The sequence below is a fragment of the Nanorana parkeri genome, unplaced genomic scaffold (genome assembly GCF_000935625.1).
Source record: "Nanorana parkeri isolate BGI_ZX_2015 unplaced genomic scaffold, ASM93562v1 scaffold388, whole genome shotgun sequence".
In the NCBI taxonomy this organism is placed as follows: Eukaryota; Metazoa; Chordata; class Amphibia; order Anura; family Dicroglossidae; genus Nanorana; species Nanorana parkeri.
Window position 1 is genome coordinate 1033488 of NW_017306656.1, and position 23523 is coordinate 1057010.

Sequence of the window (23523 nt, forward strand, 5' to 3'; positions counted from 1 at the left end):
TGTCAGAAGACCACATGTGTATTACAAATGTACGTTGCGTTCTAAACATACCTCCCTGACAAATGTTCATTCACAGGTAACTTTGTGTTCCTACAAACCTCAGTAATATATTTCATTGGATTTTAGTATCCTAAAAGAGCCAAGTAAAGCATTGTTCCTGCAAGAATGACATTTCATGGTGAGTTTGATGGCTTTAAATAAAATGCACTTCTCTATAAAACAAAGAAATTGCCGAGGTGTAAACATGAGTTAGTCCAGCTATGGATTAGCTGTTGTATGGCAGACTAATACATTCCGTGTTTTCACTAAGACTGGGAGAGGGAGGAGCGGTACTTGGAGTTAATTAGGTGTTCTAAATACATGTGTACTAACAAGGAACGTGTTAGGGAGAGAGCTGCAGAAAGATGACTTTATCAGTTTCTTCAATGTCCAATCACAGGCTGGGGCTGTGCTGAAACTGCTCCAGAAAAAAGTCAGGACTGGATGAAGAAAAATAAGTAAGGCAGTTCCCTTATATGTATCTCAACTGTGGGTGTGTATCTGTTTGCCTGGGGGTCAGCTTCAACTTGGCACCTCTTGTGTCCATTACTGAAGAAACCACAGGAGCCTTGCTGTTTTGTGATGGGAAGGCATTATGCAACACTGTGTGGATGTTTACTAAGAAAGTCATTTGCACAGTTATGGTGTGAGAGGCGTTAGATGGATGTGAAATGGCTAACCTCAACAAGGGTAATGAAGCAAAATAATCAGCTACAATGACATTGGCCCAGTAGTAGGCCCACAAATGCCTAAACACTGGACGATACGCCGCAATTGTCGGCCCTGCTGAATGTCATAAAACGTTTTCTGATTTGAGAGACAGCTTTAAAATAAACCAGTAATATCAGAGAAGAGAGGATTGTGTTATATGTATTTTTAATATAAATATGGCACAAAACAGGCCTCAAATGACCCAACATAACCTCCTCCAAGTTGTGTTAGTTGTTTTCTTTTTCATCGCTTTAATGATCTTTTCTAGACTGCACACCGCAACTTTTAAATAGTGATGGTATTTTGTCATATAGAAGTAGCTCTTTCATAGTTTTTCGCTTAAGATATAAAAGCAAAGCATTTTCTAAGATATCGACAAGAAATGTAAAACATGTCTGTTGATCACAGGGCCCACCTGTTCTGTGAAAGGGAGCATATGGTGACTTACCAGATGTACACTAGTTAATCAAGAAATGAGGGCAAAGATTGTCAATTTAAGAGCTCATTATATAGTATAACCAATCCCAAAAGACAGAAGATGTGTACATTAAAAGCTAACCTTACCAGACAATTAAAAAAAACTATTATGAAAAGAAATAAAAAGTATCCAATAAAAAAGCTTGGAATTTTGCCAGATAATAAATGTAAAACTTTAAAATCATTTAAGAATAAATAGTAATGATCAATAAAATGACTGACTCTATCTGTTATGAAATCAGCTAGTTATATTTTAAAGAAAACGTAGATTATTTTTAAAATTATTATATACAGTGTTATTTTTTCAGCATGTAGCTTATCAAGTACATTATCAACAAAATTAGACCCACACCTACTGCAGATAAAGCCTTTCATTTTAAAAAAAAGTATTTTAAATGATTTTATGGATTTGCACAAATCTAAAATACTGGGCAGCCAATTTAGAATGAATCGGTCTCATAATATTTCTCACTGCTCCTGTTTTGCATTGCCTTGCTGTATTACTATGGGACAAGCGTGACATGGGCCTGAGGATACAGAGGAAATAACACAACCCCAATGGTTTGGCAGAAGGCTGGGAAAAAAGAAAGTAAGATTTGAAGTAAGGCAAGAGACGGGCTTGTTCACACCATGTGCGCTGGTGCATTTTTCTGCACACCACCACACATGTACAGTATGGTGTGAATATGGCACAAGAAATTTTTTTAAAACAATTGATTCCTATGTGTCCTATTCACACCATACATGTACAGCAGTGTGCAGAAAAATGCAGCTCAACGGACATGGTGTGAGCAAGCCCTGAGCTTTATAAGTCCTCCTGAGTCAAAGTATACAGTAACAAGGGGTCTGTGACTTTCAAAGATTAAATGGGTATTGTTAAAGCAGAACGCCAGATAAAAATAAACAAACGTAAATACTCTATAAAACAACAGCTTTTGCTGCAATACTTACCTATGATCCAAAACTTTTGCCTGCAATCATTCCGTTCCACCTCTAGACGTCACCAAGCTTTCAGTGACAGCCAGCATCATTCAAACCATTTCCCTTGAGCCCAGGCTGTCGTAGACCTGCCCCCTGGGGGGAAATCAGTTTTTATACAGGTGTCAGGATAAGCCAGTGGGGAGCAAGGCTGGCTGGGAAGTTGTTTTACAGGAAGGGTAAAGTTCTGCTTTAAGTATATTTTAAGTTTTGTTTACTATAAATCCATTTATATGAACTGTTCAAACTTGATTTAAATCCACTTTTGGCTTCTTGTCTAGCATGACTGTTGCCTGTTCAGAAGGAAAATGCTTACTGTATGTTTGTAGATTGACTTTTATAGCAGCCAGTGTAGATAATGGTGGTGGTGTCAATATCAGCCATTGAAGCTTTGTTTTAAATTGTAAAATCCACTAGAAACATAACAGCTCCATTCTGCTTTCTCTCGGCATTCCTTTTTATGAATGCGCTATTTCTGAAAATGGAGCTTATTAGATGTTTAAAGGTTGTTCCATTCAATCAGAAGCATTTTTGGGACTTGTTCAGTGAACATCTACCTCCTCGGGGGCTCTAATATTTTGCATCTGTCTGTCCTGCTAGCACAAAACCTGTTGGCTCTCTAATCTTCAACTTAAGGTAAGCTCAGTGTACTTTTTTAACCTTAATATATTTGCAGTGCATTCAGAATAACATATAGAAGCCACAAATAGGTTCCAAATGTGTTCATTAGAAAGGTAGACTTAAGCTACTGTTACTTCCCACTGGATTTAGTCTAAGGACCATAATGATTTCTTTTTTTCTACATTGTGACTGTAAATATAATCTTACCAAATATGAATGTTGGAGCTTAAAACATTATTCCATGCAACCATCAAAGCAATAAATCACTGATCTGCGTATACTCTACAGAAACCTGTGATTGGCTCTAAGCTATGGTATTCTTCAACAACTGTTTAAATTTAGATGCCTGCAGGTTTCTTTTTATTTTGCCGAGTACGATAACACGCTTAACACAGTACAGTAATCCAATGCACAATTAATCTAATGCATTCAATTTCAACATGCCTATTAACATGGTCACAGAAATCTCCCTGCAGGATTCTGTATTCTGTATTATTTTACATTGAGTGCAGCTGTGTGTAGCTTCACTCACACTTCTGTGTCATCTACTCACAAGGATCTGTGAATGAAGAGACTGCAAGTCCCATTTGCCTCTGCAGCGGAGGGACCCACAGATCACAAGCATGGTGACATTATCACACTTGTAGTCCATTGATTACTTCATATAGCCTTATAACAGAAGGCTGGGGGAAGAGTCTATAGGAGCCTTTACATTACACCCATAATGCACTGATCACAGTTGCAATGCTCTGCAAGCTCCAATGCAAACATTTCATAAATGCAATTTTTTGTATTGATGTGGGTGAATTTACAACATTTTTGCACAAATGCTTAGTAGGTGATTGAAAGCCGGCTGAGCTCCACGTGTGTGGGTGAAAAATTGTCAGCGGGGATAAAGGATGCTGGCTGGTGGGAGCCTGCCCATGAGGCGGGAGGTGTTTGGTGTGTACTTGCAAATTTTTGCAAAAGGGGAACTATGGTTTTATGTGAAAAGGTACCAACATTAAAATATCCTACAAATTAAATGTCAACAGATCAATAGTGTAAGTGTCTCCTCCCACTGACTACTAATATAAAAGGTCCTTCTCTTACTGGCCACCAATATTTTAGCCCAATGCATCAACTACCAATGTAAGAAGGAACTTTTCCAATGACCACCAATGTAAAAGACACTACAGTTTTCACTGTCAATAGTTCTTTTACAGCCATTATTATTTGTTATTTCTACAAATATTTGTTTTTCGTCTAGATCGGGGAGGTGTTATAAAGTTATCTGCTCTGGATGTCACATTTGCTAGGTATGTTGCATTCTTTATTCTTTTATGTACTACGAGCATAGACTTCACCTGCCATAGCTACACCTGGAGACTACAGTAGCTCACAGCTGTAGTCTTTGCTTATTTTTATAGTTAAAATGTCACTACATAAAAATAAATGATGGGAAAATCTGTAACATCTCTCATATTTACACATTTTAATGGAATTTATAGGTATGCCTCATCATCAACACTTGTTGTTTTTTTAATGCGTACCAATATTTATCACAGTGCCACTTATTCTGCTTTATAGAAAAAACTCAAATTCATCATAAAAATACCCCCATTATTGCAACTAGAATTATACATGAAATAGATCCTATCTAAACAGAAACATGGGGGCTGTTACTAACAATAACAAAATCTGCCTGTGTTCAGTGCACGAACAGTATTGCAAATCTTGATTGAAGTCTGTGTGGGGCAAATTATGTCAATTCTGGCCATTTGCAGGGCTTATAAGCAAGCTATTGTCAAACAAAAGACATGGCAAGCTGGCCATTGGTTTGGGGGATAATAATCAATGTCAAAATAATAAAAAAAGGAAAGCAGAGCAATGTACTAATTTCAGCACAGGAGAGGTCAGTAATGGTAACCTTTATGTTGTCTCTTTTCAGATTTTCTTTGAATTCAGATTATTTCTATATTACAGTATTGCTCTAATATTATTTACTGTGATCAGACTGGATAAATCACAGATTTGCGGATATAAAATAACAAGTCGCCTGCAGTATTATTGAATAATTAATTGTGTAGCCATTTAGTAAATGTGACTTTTTAATGGATTTGTGAAATTAAGTTAGCATGTTTTCTTTTCTTTTCAAAGACATTGATTGTCTAGTCTATAAATATGTAAAATGAAGTTTTTCAAAGTACAGTACATCAAATTGCATTTTAGCACCGGAAATTGATTGATTTTATGGCAAAAAATTCTTGTTAACTCACTCATACTTGAGTTGATCAACAATCCATGACTAACAGTATTGTTTTTCTGTTCAATTAAGATTTGTCTAATCCCAAAACTTAGCTTATTTCAAGGTGAACTCCAGGCAGATATAGAAGACACAAATGAATGCAGATCTGAATTCATGAATACATCATGAATTGTACTTTTTTAGGGACCTGTTCACACATACAGCACGCTATTGTTTTCTATGTGCCCTGTTCACACCCCAGTGAGGGTGTGATGTGCGATGTAGTGGGCTGTAGTTAAAATGCAGATGTATACATATATTAAATGTGCTGCGCTATGTTTATATAAATGTATATATCCTTAGCGTGGCACATTTAATATATGTATATGTTTTTTATTAAATAGTTATTCACTATAGTGCTCGCAGCTTTCATTAGGTTGTATTAGTCCCAGGTTGATATTGCTGAGATCTGATTTTAAAATGCGGATATACTGTATTTTCCACAGCGCACTGGATGCCACTGTAGGTCACCACAGCGCAGAGCAATGTAAAGCACTGCCATGCTGAGACATGCATGGAGTAATTTAGGGAGCCCACCGCACAACTGACCATGCTGTCCCCTTTCGTTCACCTGCAGGTGCTGAAATATCCGGCCATGGAAAAATAGGAAGTCATGGCACACCATCTTCTTCAGAACGCCTTTATTGATGTCCTATCATGAACATATCACAAATAGAAAATGCAACATTTCGGGCCGCACAGCATTCCTCCATCTGGCAATGTGATACAGTGTCAGAAACTACCATACTTAAATACACCAGTGAAAGCCAAAGAACCAATAGGAATATTAAAAAAATGCTAAAAGATTTACTCCCACACCCCTTGTGACGTTATACTGGCATCATAGTCCCACCATTATGTAATACACATAACACAGCCAGCAACTAATGAATAGGCATTAGGTATACACATTTTTATACTCCAATTATAGTTAAGAAAGGAATAAAAAAGTAAACCGTGACTTATCGTTGACACTCCCTGCACAGTAAATTGTCACATTTTACCATGCAGCTAATGCAAATAAGCCCTAAATGCAAGCAGTGTAAGAACCTGAATTGACCTGGTATCAGACTGGGGAGGGAAAAGCAGCACAATGAACCAGTTGTGATGCAGTGCAACACACTGAGGGAGAGAAGAGAGACAACTTATCAGTCTGCTACTTTCCTTTCACTATCTATTCATGAGGTTGATGGGGAGGAGACCTGTAAGTGTTACTACATTAAACTGCAGCAGGGAAATATCAGGTCTCCTCTGCCAGACTGGTGACAGAGCTGTGTAAATGTTAGAATTGGACGGAAAGACATACAAATCCTTTATAGCTCCCTTGTGTGCATTTCATTTGTGTATTCAGTTGTTTTGCCTTGCCGTTCCTTACGTCTTCGTATTAAGACTTAAATACTGTGAACCAACATTCTATTTAACTACAAAACACAAAGAAAAGATTTAAGCATGCAAAATACACAGACATTGATACTGTATATACAGTATACACGACAAACGATAGACATGTAAGACGGGGTGCCTGAATATTTACCAGTTACTTGTCCCATGAGGGCCCCATTCTGGTGGTTTAAAAAGAATAACTTTTCTCTTCCTGCCCCTTGATTGATATACTGCCTGTGTTCATAGGGATGTATTGAGGGCAATGCATTGGTGGCCTCTCAATGCTTAATCAGATTAGAATTCTTTTCTGGGGATTGGATACTTCCAAATACCCTTTGTTAGAACTTCCAACCCCTTTCTATGCGAATCTTTTAAAATGAGCGGGAAATTTCAGATGGGCACGTGTCCGTAGGCTAACCCCAGGCCATGATTTTATCTAAACCAGGTGGACAATCTGGTTGTTTACTGGCTACAATGAAACCTTTGAAGATATTGTCCAGAGACAAAAGAAAGTATGTACCTATTGTGGGAATTAAGGGTCTCGGCTCCGAAAAGACTGAGGACTGTATTGTGACCTGCCATACTCTATGTAATTAACTGGATACGCCTGGGCAGATCAAAAACCCTATTTACAATTCATTGCTATGCAACTCCCCTGGACAGTGATAACCCACAACAAAAATATATTTAATTACAAGCTCCCATCATCTCATGTGGAATATTTAAAAACAAAAAAAAAACTATATACATATGTCTCATGATGATTTGACATAAACTCATAAGGCAACAGTAGGGAAAAACAAACTAAAAATGGAGCACTCAGTGGCTACCCACATAAACACTGGGTAAATATACAAACTCTATGCAGATTGTGTTGCGGTAGTACTCCATCCCTGAACTGCAAAGCTATAATACCTGATAAGCTACTATACACCATCTGTGGAAGGAGGACACAAACTTGTCACAGCACACAATGAAACTCCATGGAACAATGAACCATAGCTGTACACCATTGGAAATCTCCATTTACTGTAATTGAAATCAATATATCCTTCAACTCAGGCATTTCTGCTACTCACTAAGGTAGTGTAGCGCTATTGGTAATCTCTCGGACATAGTTCTAAGAAATATGGCTTCTCTGTTACTCAATAGTGAAATTACTAATGCCCCAGACCCATTTACTTGGTGATAATTGTCCCGGGCACATTCTTCCTAGTTCTTGTAATTGGATGTTGAGAATGATGGGCACCAGTCATTTTGATTAGATTTTAACAGATGGTTTAATAGCACGTGCATAAAGATAGAGGGAAGGAGGTTGGAGGTGGCACAGGATACCTGTAGATTTACATCAAACACAGTCATTTGTTTTTTGCATGTCTTCTAACTTTCTGGTCCCTCTCTCACAGGGCTTTACTGGCAAGATACTTAAACATCAAAAATTGGCTCCTTGAAAAACTGTGGTTCCTGTGTATGCTTACTCTTAGAGATCAAGGCAGGACAGCAATGGAAAGGTTCCTGTTTTGCTTCCGAACTCAGTGTCACTCACCACCTCCATGTGGGTAACAACTGGCAGCCAGTAACTTCAGGGAAGCCTCCCAGGAGGGAAGATCCCTACTTTGGACCTAAGGCCTAAGGACAGGTCTGATGGTCACAGATGCATCCTCTCAGGGTGAAACCCTGGAAGAAAGACTTATGTGTGAGGAAGTGCCTCAGATATTTATTAGCTATCCCAGCATGCACAGTAGGCCTCCCAAGGTGCTGATTGGCCAGGTATTAAACATCCTTAATATGAAGTGTTATCTCTAGCACACCCTGCTGGAGAACACTCAAAACTGTAGGTGACTAAGAATAATCACTGCACACTTAGAGGACACAAGCCAGCACACAGCTAAGCTGACTAACCTCACACTATAAGATCAGAAAAATAAATTTAGAAAAATACTACATCTCTACAGCAGCATCAACTGATATTTTCTTAGCTTATTTTTACTATGGCCCCGTATCTACTTAAATAGTTGTTGTAGTCTTTCATCAAGAGAAGAGTGACTGTTTTTTGTACAATAACACGTTAATGTTTTCTTTGGCAGACACCGCCTCTCATTTTGCTACACAAATAGCCAAGCCAATTTCACAACTTGAACATTTTTAAAAAGATCCCTCCAACTAAATATTTTATAAAGATGCTAATGCTAGGATAGTTGCACTAATGTTTATTAGAATGATGTTTTCAATAAAAGCACACAGACATTATTAGCACACTGAAACCAGAAACACTACATAACCTCAAAAATGACTATTAACTTGTACAGGGATATCTCTTCGGTAAGTTGCAGTGGGAGATAAGGGGATAGGGGTAATGTACCATATGGTAAATTTACATCTTTTCTCTTTACCAATCAAGGAACATTGTAAATCAGATGTTATTGAAAAATGACAGAGGATAATCGTGGAGTGCATGGCTAAAGGAACCATTCATCCATTTTAAGTTAATGAACTAAAAAAACTCTGTCAAATTAGAGATTTGCCCCTTACACAACCCAAGCTGTTTTTTATTCAGTTATTTCCAGATTACCCTAGAGCCTCAGTTATGTTTCTGAACTGATGTTCATCCTTAATAATTATCAAATAAATCAGCTCCAAACAGTTACAAAAATGTTTTTGCTCTTGTTTTAATATCATACTTTTCTTTCAAGAATATTAGTCATGGTTGGAAGATTAGGAAATATGTCCGATATTAGGTGGATTAGAAAGAAAACCACACCAGGGGTAAAAAATGCTGTATGCAGTAGCCAGTTATTTAGCTACTATGTTTCTTAAAATCATGGTATTAGTTAGGGATGTCCTGATACCACTTTTTCAAGACCAAGTACAAGTACAAGAACTTCCCCTCATGTACTTGATGATACCAATTGCCGATACTTTTTCTTAAAGGGATATGTGAATTTTTTGATAAAACAATACAGACTAATGATTTTAGGGAGACTAATGATTTTAGGGCAATTTCTTTATGATTATGAAGAACTTTAATTTAAAAGACTGTCCAATGGGGCTGGTGTGGTCCTTATATGCATGGGGTGGTGACAGGTCCTCTTCAATGTAAAGTAAAACAAATGTGCTCAGAGCACTAAGCATGTGCAGTGGTCACTACATGTGGAGCACCATTGCAAAAATATCAGCAATACAACTTTCCCCAATTAAAACTTCAAGTTTAATTGGGGGAAGTGGGACACACTGGAAGAAGCAGGGGAGAATTGTAACTCTGTACTACGGATCATTTAACCTATTCATGTTAGCAGGGGAGAATTGTAACTCTATTACTGCAGTGTACTGGAAGTGTGTACTGTATGTACTATGGATCATTTAACCATAGTACACACTTCCAGTACACTGCAGCAATAGAGTTACGGTTCTCCCCTGCTTCTTCCAATCTGTCCTACTTCCCCCAGTTAAACCAGCTGGTGACCCCACCTGCAGCTTTCATAGTGTGCTTGTAACAAGCACCAAGCACAGGCCCTTCTGACATCTGCAGCCAGCCCTGTCACAGATTCCCTCACTGCATGACACAGACATGCAGCCCCGGCTCCAGAAGGCAACTCACAGTTCTTTAGAATAGCTCAACTCGAGATGTCCATTCCCTGGTGTCTCATGCATCCCTCAGGTAGTCGGGGCTGGGCAGAAGCACATCGGCATGGATATGCCTGGTGACTCTGGCAGGCTTGTGGGAGTAGCTTCTGTAAGGTCCCCATTTAGCTGCCCGGCAGGCTGCCCAGAGGACCCCAACAAGCGCAGTACCTCTGGGCAGCCTGAAGCTACCTAAAAAAAAAATTAAAGTGGAGGTATCGGCGCTATGTATCAGAGCATTATCACAAGTACAAGTACTTGTGAAAATGCCCTGTATCGGTCCCGATACCGATACTTGTATCGATATCGGGACATCCCTAGTATTAGTCATCCCCATGTGGTGCTGTGCCATTTATTGTGTACAGTAGCTGCATTGTACCCTGTATTGTTGTACGCTGTAGTGTGTCTACAAAAAAATGTAATGTCCATTATTAGTGTATTAATAAATGTTAATGAATGCACATTGCAATATCTGTTAATGCTCTACAACGGACTGTAGAAATGTGAATGGGTCCAACTATTCCCAGAATCAACCATTACATGTTAAAAGCATCTTAATACTTTTTAAGTAGCAGACATAAACCGCTACTCTTTTCTGGATCTTTCAGAAGAACTATACCCAAAAAACCTATTGCAACACATTCGATTTTAGTTTACAGTAGTTAGTGAAATATGCAATTTGATTTGTTGTTTCTGTACTTTACCTTCCTTTATTAAATAAGGCTAATGTACTGTAACAGCTTTAAGTAAAATTCTACTTTATTGCACTTGATAATGTAAAAGCAGCGAAATGTGCAGTAACCTTAGCAACTGACTACATTTTACTTTGCTGATTTTAGATCAATACAAGGTCACATGTGATTGGGTGCCATGAGTCATGACATACTGCACATCATCATTTGTCAAATTAAAAAAAGCCTGTTTGAGTTAAATCATTGAAAAAAGTTTGTTGTAACAATTTATTTCTAGATGTAATGATCCTTCCACAAAAACAAATGGAAGATCGCTTGTGTCAGGTCTCTACATTAATTTCTCTTTAATGAATTACACTACTAGAACTCAGTGAAATAATTTTAATTAGAATTAAACAAGGAACTACTACGAATTCCTTCTTTGTAATCACTTAGCTTGTCCTTGGGGAAAAATTAACTTTGATTTTTTTTTTCTGTAATTAGAAAAGCAGTACGATGCCCAGGCAATAAATTCCAACCTTCCTTGAAAAAGCAAACATGGGGAAATAGTCTGTTATCATCACCTCTGGAATGAAGCAGTGAACAAAGCATTTTATCTGATAACTAAAGTTTAATGCTGATTGCTTTTTATTATATTGCTTTTCATAGAATTGCACTGGAGATTTATGTGTCAAAAGATTGATGCCATATTTGGCATTGTATTATCACGGAGGAAATTGGCTTCTCTAGATACATTAAAAAAGGATTTACATACATGGAGTCTGTAACAAAAAGCTTTCATATTCATTGTGACAGCTTGTGATTTATCACCATGTAAAGTCTCCAATGTAGGATGTAAGATCATTTAAAAAATAATCAAATTAATAAGAAAATGTTGACAAAAATATGTGCCAACATGCCTAAATGAACCATTCTTCTACTGATCAATAAAATTATTTGTAAAATTAAAGCTTTGCTGAAAGATTTTCCTATCTGCTATCAGTAGTGATGAATCATTTCATTCTAAACTATGGTTCATCTTTGGTAACTTTACTGGTTGAAGTAGTTATATAGATTAACCTCTGTGAACATGTTAATGGTCCAATCTAATAGTATAAGTTCTATTCATCTGTTTATAGTCTCAAAAATTTCCCATTATGTGCCTTAATGTTTCATTTTTTGTCGCAGTCACATTTAATTGTGTGCGGCGGGTGGGCATGCTGATGGAGATAATGATGTAAAACATCACCCTTTTCACAACAGCATTATTGGAATGTCGGCACTAGAAACTAGGTTAGAATAAAGGAAACTGGGACCTGGCTTGTTACATGATGTAGTCTGAGGTATGAAATAGGGCTTTTAGTCAGTTTAATGAATGATTAGCTAAAGTGGGGTGGGAGAGGGTAGGCTCTTTTTCTTTAGGGGACAGGGGTCAAAGATTGACTGAATAGAGTTTGATATATTTCTTGGTATCTATTAGTGTACCTTATTCTCTACTTTTTCTTGAGTACAGATGGGGTTCAGGTTCATGGTTGCCATGGGTTCAAGGCGAAATCCTGGGTTCCTGGTGAATTATGTAAAGTACTGGGATAATTATTTTTTTTAAATTGTAATGCATTGCATGGCCTTTGAACTATGGCCAGCTGGCTAGGAAGAGCCAATAAGGGGGCTTTTGATGAAGCCACTTCCTGTCTATATGCAAGCATTCCAGTGGCAGCTGTATGTTATTGCTCAGGGTAGCTTACTGACGGCAACAATAACAAAACATACCCGTATGATTGTCAACATGGCCATTTTTTAGTACGCAGTGGAAGCACGTGTGACATTTGGGAGACAGGAAGTATCCTCACCGCATAATAGGAAGTGAAAAGACTGAAAAGACTGAAAATTACTTTTGAATTAACATTTTAAAAATGATTGAGATTTTTTGTGATGAAGTTAGAATCTACTTTCTCTATGAAATTTTAACAAGATTCCAAACATAAAAATACAATTACAATGTAGAAAGTTTGGGAAGTAATTCATTTTTCTAGAAGGAAAACAAAGAGCTTGCTGTTCTCTTCTGTTGTTTGTTAAATAGAAATTACTTATGTATGAAATTATCCTTTAGCTGTTCTGCAAATCCTGCCTATTTACCAGAGCCTCTGTTATGAGCTGCCTTCATTATTTCACACAGTCACACTGTATGATGTTGATTTGAGCCCTGGGTAATGCCAGTGTAATTTAAATTAGAATTTAGGACATAATCGTGTTTTGATTTTCATAATGAACACAATTATTTTATAATATCATTTGTTAATGGAAAACTGTAAAAACTAATGCAATTGTGCAGATAGAAAGACTAAAAGAATGACTTGGTGAAATAGGCATTTATACTATCCTGCAACAATAATAATTTCCTTATAAGAAAATAAAAAAACATAAAAAGATAATGGGTATTGTGAAAACACAGTACATTATAAAAACATCTATGATTATAGAAAAAAAGGTATTACAAATCAGAAACAAAATGGGCTGTTTTTAGATATACATTTGTAGGCTTTTATATGCAGTTGCAATAAAACGTTTCTCAACTTCACCTGACCAGCCATTAGATCTAATAGACTAATTACAGACAATTATACTTTTCCATGTCTTTACTTAACACATTGTTAAAACATCAAAGCCCTGGGTGGAAAAGTATGTAAACCTTTATTTCTGCCTGAGTTTTGGGCAGGTTTAAAACAATTAATAATTTCATGCAGTTGTGTATTCCTTATTTAAAATAATTAAATGTATTTGTTCATACAGCCATTACCTAAATAATTTTTTATGTCATTCTTCTTTCATCCCGTGCACAGCAACACTCATACTGGGAAAGATTCTGCTGCATCTATTTGTGCAGACAGGGAGCATGCAGACAGGAGGAAGCAAGGTGAGCAGAGGGATCACTCATCAGTTCATGGCTGCTCTTACATTTTTCAATCAGTAGACTGTGTTGTCTGGCAGACATGTATGAATCACAAAACTGGATTAGATATTAGATCAGATAGTATTACAAATCCTTTGCAGATACAAAAGTGCATGTATGTGTAATTTAACTGTGTGGATAAGAAGAACTTCCAACCATCCCTTCTTTCAAAGGGGTTTCACTTCATTTACAGTACACTTCTGATAAGACAAGAAGCTCATACCAAGGAACATGCCCTTATATTAGTATATGTAAAAATATATACTACATGTGTTTTATATTTTTTAACTGCATTAAGTGTTTTTTTTTGTTTTTTTTAACTTTCGGATAGGGTAGGAAAGGGTTTATTATATTCTGTCTGTACCTCATGTGGGAGATATCCTTTCCTGCCCTGTCTCTATCTACACCACCTCCCTTGGTCAGTTAAAAACCTCACACGGCTTCCATTACCATCTCTGCCAGTGACACTCAAATACATCTTTCTACTCCACAACTCACCCCCTCAGTGTCCTTGCGTGTCACTAATCTACTAACTGACATATCAGTCTGGATGTCATAACACTTCTTAAAACTCAAAAGCTGAGCTCATAATATTTCCTCCCCCACCGCCCGTGCACCTTCCCCCAACCTTTCCCTTGAGATTGATAACACAACTATCCAACCCTCCCCCTCGTCAACTCCTCCCATGCTCGCCTCCAAGACTTCTCTAGAGTCTCTTCCATCCTCTGGAACTCTTTACCCCAACATATTCGTCTATCTCCCACTCTGACTGCCTTTAGGTGATTCCTTAAGTCTCATCTCTTCAAGGAAGCCTATACCACCTCAAACTAACCCCTCAACCATCACATTCTCAAACAATTCATCCCCACACAGCTACCTCCTCATGTATCACTTGCCCCTCCATTTGAGATTGAAAGCCCTCAGGGGCAGGGCCCTCCTTGCCATCTTGTCTTAAATTGTATTGTGATTGTAATGTCTTCCTTATATTGTAAATCGCTGCACAAACTGTTGGGGCTATATAAATCCTGTATATTGATAATAATAATAAAACCAGGTACACATGTATGATGATGAACCAGATGAAATTCGCGTGGATGGAGGAACCGGTTTATATTTTCTTAATTCATTCCACAGGTTGAAGGAAGAAAACATACACATGTATACCTGGCTTAAAGCTGCAACAGGAAGTGAAAGGAAATATCTACAAAGTGGAAGGGTCTCTTAGACAGTTGTCCCAATTGGAAGATGTTCCTTCGCTTCATGTTCTGGAGACAACTATAAGATTTTGGATTTCCCATCACTTTGTCTCAGTAATAAGGTCACCTGGTTGAATGGAGGGCGTGAATCTCCCCAGCAGAAACAAAGACAGCAATAAAAATCCGACAGATGATCTAACCATGTCCCAAAAAAAAGGTTAGGTTGTGCATACATTTTAACTGTCCCTAATCCAATCCAATGCAATTATCTTAAGTTTAAAAGTCAGTCAAATACTAGCCTAACCCCTAATCTAAAGCCTAACTTCTATTCTGCTGCATACCCACCCTGTCCTGTGCTGGGAGTCTCTACACTGATCACACTGATTTCTTATACCTCTCAATTTATTTATTTTTATTTTTTTTGGGGGGGTGGTCTTATGAATAGATCTTTCTTGAGAAAAGAAAAGCAACCAACCAAATGTTTATGCCTCTTATATGTAGGGCAGGGTGCCTTTAGAGCACATCTTTAATTTCATGTCAAGATACCACTATTCTAGAAGTTCCCATAGTTTTCCCCTCAGGGACTTTGATTGTTTAAACCATTTCTAAAGGTCTAATAGCATAAACATGTAACAGCATGTAACATGGTGTGTATTGTTTGTTAATCATGCTTTGATTATTATGATCTTTATTGAACATCAGGTTAGATATTAGGAACCATTGATATACTGTATACTGTATATACACACAATCTAACTGTATGTATACGAATGCTAGAAGGCTAGCAAAGAAATTGGAGGAGGTCGAACTTATGCTACTCAAAGAGGACTTCGGTATAGTGGTAATAACAGAAACTTGGCTAGACAGATCACATGACTGGGCAACTAATGTACAAGGGTACAACCTGTTTAGGAGCTAGAGGGTCGGTAGAAGGGGGGAGGGGTATATGTGTATATGAAAAGTAATCTAACTGCACATATGAGATCACCTCACGACGGAGAGTTGTGATGGTGTTGGGTCTTTGTGGCTAGAACTAGATAAGACTGAAGCTACATTCACAGATAGAAATGGCTGGGAAGCAGGGAAACGGATTGGTGACTTCAATTATCCGTGCATTGATGGGCCAAATGGAACGACTCATTCAACAAGGGCTGGATGTTTCCTAAACCTGTTGCACTACAATTTCATGGATCAGATGGTAGATGTCCTAACCAGGAAAAATGCTATACTAGATTTATTAATTTCAAATAATGTGGATCAAGTTGCAGACATAGCGATTAGGGATACATTGGGTAATAGTTGATCACAGGGTGATTACTTTTAATGTTGGGTACAGAAAAGAGAAGTATGCTGGTTTGACAAGAACACTAAGGGGGTTATTCACGAAGGAGCCCGAAAGATCCAGTCATAGCTTCGGCTGATCCTTTGGCTCTCTTCTGCTGCCAGAGCCCTTTGGTTTCAGTCCAACCAAAGGGCTGCTGTACGGGCTATTCACTATAGCCCGTACAGCTGCCGAAGGCGGCTGAGCGGCTCAGCTGAGCTGAAGGCATATGCTTCGGCTCGAGTGAGCCGAAATGACGCCTGAAATGGGGTGAACGGCCTGCAAAAGGCCGGCCATAAGCCCTGCAAATGACAGCTGGAGGGGGCCAACCGTAATCTCACAGCTGGCTTCGCCCAGTTGTAATGACAAATCAGTGTCCCCAATGACCTGGGGATGCTGATCTGTCATTAAACAATAACAACTGGGCAGAGCCGGTCGTGACATCATGGCCGGCTCCACCCAGTTGTTATTCATTGGTTGGGACCTGCTAGAAGACTCGAGCAGGTGCCGCCAATAGGAAACAGTGGGGTGGAGCTAGCTGGCAATGCTAGCTCCGCCCAATTAAAAAATTATTTTTAAAAAATCTTTATTTTTTAATTTTACCATTTATTTACATTTTAAAAATATTTTTTCAACTTTTTAAAACTCTTTTCATTGATTTTCTATTCTGCTCGATACCACAGAGGTACCAAGCAGAATGCCGCTCGGCGGCATTCGGTATTTACTCACTGCAGGAGGTGAGCTGTCGGAGCTTCGGCTCAGTGAATCCAGATATTGGATCGGCTGAGTCGAAGTCCTTCTGCATACTGAGTCAGAGTTAAAAGCCAGAGGTTGTTCGGCTCACTTCACTTCAGCTTGAAAAAACCCCTAAATTTCAAAAAGGCAAAATTTGATAAGCTGCGTTATCTAGTGTATGACACTAAATGGGACAAATGATTTCTAACAATGAATACTGACGAGAAGTGTGAATGTTTTAAGAATGCACTGCACAATGCCATTAGCAAGTGCATACCATTGAGTCACATAAATAAAATAACGAGAGCTATACCTACATGGCTGAATAAAATGGTAAAACAACATATCAAGGAGAGGAGGCTGGCATTTAAAAAATATAAGATGGAGGAGACTGAATTGGCATTCCAGAGCTACAGGAATTGCAATAGGAGATGTAAAAATGCAATCCAGGCAGCTAAAACATATCACACAGTCAGTAAGAAGAACCCCAAAAAATTCTTCCAATATATAAACAGAAAAAAGGTAAGAAAAGAGCAGACAGGCCCAATAAAATATGAGAACGGAAGATTAAACACAAACAGGGAGAAGGCTGAGGTTTTAAATTCACCTTTCACCTCAGTATACACTGAACAAAAATATGGGTTTAATGGATATAATAAGAATGTGAGTAACTTAGTGCATAATATACCGCAGTGGTTGATATTAGCCGGGGTTCAACAAAGACTAGAGAAACTTAATACAAACAAATCGTTAGGACCAGATAACCTGCACCCCAATGTACTTAAAGAACTCAGCCAGGTTATAGCAAGACCATTATTCCTCATTTTCAAGGACTCCATAATGACTGGAAGGGTACCAAGTGACTGGTGTAAGGCAACAGTAGTACCAATATTCAAAAAAGGTTCAAGATGCCAACCTGGGAACTACAGACCAGTCAGTTTGACTTCAATAGAATGCAAACTGTTAGAGGGAATAATAAAGGACTATTTAGTGGATTTTGTTCGTGACAAAGGTATAATAAGTGATAATCAGCATGGATTTATGAAGGACCGTCCTTGTCAGACCAACCTATGAAGAGGTGAGTAGAGATCTAGATAGAGGACGGCCAGTGGTTGTAATGTACCTGGATTTTGCAAAAGTATTTGACACAATATCACATAAACGCTTAATACACAAGCTTAAATCTATGGACAGAGATGAAATGTTGTGTACATGGATAGAGAACTGGCTACAGGAACGTGTCCAGAGAGTATTGATAAATGGCTCTTTTTCAGATTAATCTAAGGTTGAGAGTGGTGTGCCCCAGGCAGGGCCGCCGTCAGGGGGGTACGGCCGATACGCAAGTAAGGGGCCCGGCGCCGCCTTAGGGGCCCGGCCGGGTACCTTACATAAGTGACGGCCGTACAGGTGACTGGCAGGAGGGGGAGGCGGGCGGGCCCCCGCAGCACCGGAGGAAGCTGGGGCCCGCACACTCCAGATCCTCACCTGGGGTGCTCTCTAAAGCTCCTCTGTACAGAGACTGATGTAACTATGGGGAGGACATTAGAGTGTAAGCTCCTCTGTACAGAGCCTGATATGGCTGGGGGGGAGGGGACATTAGAGGGTAAGCTCCTCTGTACAGAGGCTGATGTGACTGTGGGGAGGACATTAGAGTGTAAGCGCCTCTGTACAGAGACTGATGGGACCAGGGCTTACCCTCTAATGTCCCCTCCCCCCACAGTCACTTCAGTCTCTGTACAGAGGAGCTTCTCATCAATTTAGTGTTATCAGTGATTGCTGGCTCTACAATTATTGCTCTCACTCCGACGTTCACGGCGATATGTAGCATGTGTGGCGTAATCAATGTTTTTGCACGCAGCCGCACTTGCTGCGTATTTACGTTTATAAGCACGTGCGGGCAAGGGACTTAAAACTGTTTTAGTTTTTTTCACATTTATTTTATGTGGGACTTTAATTTTTTTTAAACTTCTTTTTTTTTTACACTTAACTTGAGCTGGCTGAACAGCTGTTTAAATTCCCGGCGGGGCCCTGTTTGTGCACCGCCGCTAGGAGGCGTGCACATCCAGGAAGTAAATCACGTAAATGTACATCCACCCGCCGGGAAGCATCCGCCTTCTGCCCGTAATTTTACAATGGGCGGACGGCAAGCGGTTTAGACTCAGTACTGTCTGAAGCATTACTTAAATGGTCTCTCCATCCTACCTTCTTGAGTTCAAAGGGAACCTGTGACCAGGATCAAGTACAGTACACCAGAAGTTCTAACTTGGCACTCAGCATATTTGTTCTGTGCCACTGAAGCTTTGAAGCCAAAAACGTCCAGGCAACAGGCAGACTGTGAATCTGTTTTTTTCTATATACACACTGCAGATAAAATCCAGGGTATTTTTAAAATGATGGTAATTCAAACAGGTTCCCAAAGATAGGACACATGTAATAACCTGTGTTACCACTTAGGATTGTTCTCCCGTAGTGAACCTTCTGATCCTTCAACAAACTGGTCACTGAGATTTAGCCTGGAATAGAATCGAAATAGAAAACGAATGCAGCCACCACATCTAGGGACTGGTAAGCTGCAATATATTAAATTTTTTTCTTGGGTATAAAAAAAAAACACTTTAAACTGTAATTGTCCGATGAACACAGAATATGGAAGAGTTTGTTTCACAACTTGTGGTATTGTTATTGTGTTGAACTTTACGTTGGCATTTGAATACAGAAGGAAACGGCAATAAGAACTGCTGATCTGTGTTGAATTGTTGTTTGTTTCAGCTTAGCTATTTAGTTCCACCTTCTGTAACAGTCAAACACTCTTAATTATCTGTGAATATGTTACCTTCCTATTACACTAAAAGCTGAATTAAATAAAGCATTCATTAAAGCTGAGCTTTTGGTAATGTGGAAATATGTTCTTTAACCTTGTTTCTTATGAAGGAGAATTGAAAGTAATAAAAAAAAGTAAGTTATGAGCGTGCCGGAAAATACATTTTAAAGAGCATGTGCAATGCAGTTTTTAATTACGTTTTGGTATAGAAATAACAACTTGTATAAGACAAAGCTTTATCGCATTCAAGAATACCAATATGGATGTTACAAAGTTTGCAGCTGCGTTATTTTTCAAAACAATGGACTGTAACTAAATTAAATACCTCTCTTGGCCTTTGCAATGTCAAACGATATTTTATCAATTCTGTTTCATGGACAAAACAATGGCACTTCTATTCCAAGCTGTGTACAATCATCTAGGAAAGATGAGTTTAGCCCGCACCTTGTTAGAATGACTTCTGAACTGTAATACAGAATGAGGACATTCAGGCTGGAAATACACAGTGTAAATATTATTTGGATGGATTGCACAGGATGCTGGCATAAATAAGGTTAGAACATCATTTAAGGACTGTCACTTTTCATCTGATTATTTTGCTCAAATGGGTCTAGCACATTCTGTGGAGGATGATGGATAGGGCAGCGTGACGGTGACAGGGGGCAGAGGTTGGTATTGTTGCCCTACACTCAGATAGGAACGTGTTTCTTTATTCTGATACAGACTGGGAGGAAGGGAAGTTTTGCATGACACTTTATTCATGTTCGAGTTTGACTATAGCAGCCAGCGGTCCCCAGATCCAAGTGACATTTCTTCTGGGCCACAAAGTATAATCTTTCTTCCTGTCAAGTTCAGACATGTTTTTTTAAATATTGTATCACAGGGCATGCGAGAATAGGATCTGCCATTACATGCATCTGGGGAAAATTGTTAGAGCTGGCATTCCTACCAAGAGAAGATATGACAAGTAGTTCATACATGGGCCCCTCACAGGGGTGTATCTACCTCAAGGCAAACTAGGCATTTGCCTTTGGCGGCACTTTCCTGGGGGCGGCAGAATACGTCTACCCCAAACCAATTGGGTAAGAGAACAAAAAAAGTTATATTATAACCTGGTGCCTTGGACCTGGTGCTTCCTGGACTGGGGGACCAACGTGCCCACCTATGCCGCCTACTCCTTCCTGTACACTGGGGCTTCAGCTCCTTCCTCAATCTGGTCACCGTGGTGTGCAATGTGTGCGTGGCCCTCGTCCGGATGCATGGCAGTTCATGCGCCGGACCTCCTTGGGCACTGAAACCCTGAATCTCTGTACTTTAGGTAGCGGAGGAGCTTTCCACAGGAATCACCAGGGGCTGGGATGCTGATGGTCGTTTGTCATGCTCATCAGTACCTCCGCGGTGGCGAGTCCAGGGAAGTGCAGCCTGTGAGCGCCATGCCGCGTTGTGTGTCTAGAGCAGGGCAAAGGGTAAAGTTAGAGAGCACGGCGGCCAAGGCAGAAGATGGAGGACTAGAGGTCCCAGCATATGAAGGCAGATCGGTGTTTTAGCTCCAGTGACTGACAGGCTACACAAAATATCTTAAACAGGAAGGGGAGGGGCCAATTTAGATGGGGCAGGGGTGCCCGAGTTTAGTCTTGCCTAGGGCAGCACAAAACCAAAATAACCACTGGCCCCTCAACGTTCTGTAGTCTCTGGAATTCAGAATCAATACTGTGATCAGGCCTACAGCAGCTCTGTTTTCGTCATAGTGGAAGTAAAAAGTAAATCCATTTATTAAAAACAGGTAGGGTTTTGTAGGACTCATCTGCATAACTGCTTCTTTTGGCCTGTCAACATTCATGCACACTGAGTCGCACATGTGCAGATAAGCAGATCAAGTAACTCTCAAGCACATGTGTGGGAGTTCCATCATCCCGGCCCGCCCAATCAAGAGGCCAAAGACGCCAAATCAAGAAAGATACCAGGAGAAGATTGGAACGTCAGCAAAGCAGGGCGCACTGATATTGCAGCACTGGAGGAGATCGCCTGCAAAGTATGTCAGTCATAATGTGCTAATATGCCATGCATCCTAGCATACTGTGGCAAACACCTCCAGGGGGCCCAAAATTGACTTTTGTGTTGGTGGTTTACTAACGCTTTAATACATCGTGGAATGTATTTTTTTTTAAATGCAGACAGTGTAAGTACCTAAATTTGCCTTGGTATCAGTTGCCTTGCAGTTCCTGTACTGCAGAGCTCAGGCTGGGAGAGGGAGAAGCAGCACAAGGAGCAAGTCAGTTGTGTTGCAGTGCTTATGTGCTAATAAGTCTTTACGACAAAACATGTAAAGGAGGAGCTAACATGCTGACGTCATCACGCTGATCACTGGGAGAGAAGCTGTATGCTAGTGGGGGAATTAAACAGCTCTGTTTTCAAAGATTTTATGATTGAAGGTTTTAGGGATTACACACTATGTGGCGTCTACATTTTTTTCCATGGGGCACTGAATGAGTTATAAGGAGAAATGTGCGGAGGAGGCTAATATTGGCCATTTAGAAGGTGGATTGACAAGAATTGGAACAACTTGAACCAACCAACAGTTTCCAGTAAAACTCAGCAAACTAAAAGGAGATATTGGCTACAAAGGAGGTCGCCATCAGCTGTCTTGGGAGAGGGGCTCGCTAAGGATTGTAATCTGAGTGCAGTTTGACCATTTAACAGTGCACAAAGGAGTCTGGTGAGTGTATTGATTGCACAGAAACAATTAGGATGTTACACTAAGGCCCGGTTCACACCTGGGCGTTTTGTAGCGCATTCCTACGCTCTGCAAAACGCCCAAACACCGAAATCCCATTATTTCCTATGGGTATGGTTCACACCTGGGCGTATTACAGGCTGTATGAACGCGCTACAAAACGCCCTACGCCCAAAGAAGTACAGGAGCTTCTTTGGGGCGTTTTTGTCGCGCATTTCCATTGGGATACAGCCAAGCAGCCCTCGGAAACGCGCCTTTGTTTCACCTTTTTTACCGCGAATCGCGCGACAAACGCACGACACAAAATGCGCCACAAACGCGCATATTCGATGCGCCTAGGTGTGAACCAAGCCTAAGAAATACCTTTTTTGGAATGGAGAACAATTGAACGTTATATATTGTTAAAGTAACCTCTTAAAGATACTTTTTTTGTGTTTTTTGTGTTTTATAGAGACTAATTTGTCACATGCAGTTTTGAGATTGTATTGAATTTAACTATTGGTGAGGTCACATACTGTATTGTGTTAGGACAATCACTAGGCACTTTATTGTATATTGTGTATGTATAAGTTGTAGGTGTTTCAGCGCGGTGACTTTGTCTTAAGATTTTAGAGAGTGATTCTAGGATTCACTTGTTTTCACTGCCGCTGACACATTATATTGAAAGGAAACACCAGAAGCGTGTATTTTACACATAATTTTGATCTCCTTTATATGTATTTCATCTGTATATTTAGCTGTTTTGCCTTGAGTTCAGCTTAAGAAACTAAGTCGGACATTTATTCAGATCATTTGTGGTATTTACTAAGCATCAGAATTGCTTGGAGCCTACATTTTAAAGGCTGGTGCTAGAAGTCACTGAGCCAAGTATTATTGACATGCTGTACTCACCTAAACTACTTTAACATGGTTATTTAAGATTTAATTGATCTTTCAATAAACCTGAATATTTTTTTCTTAAGCCACACAGGCAGGGCA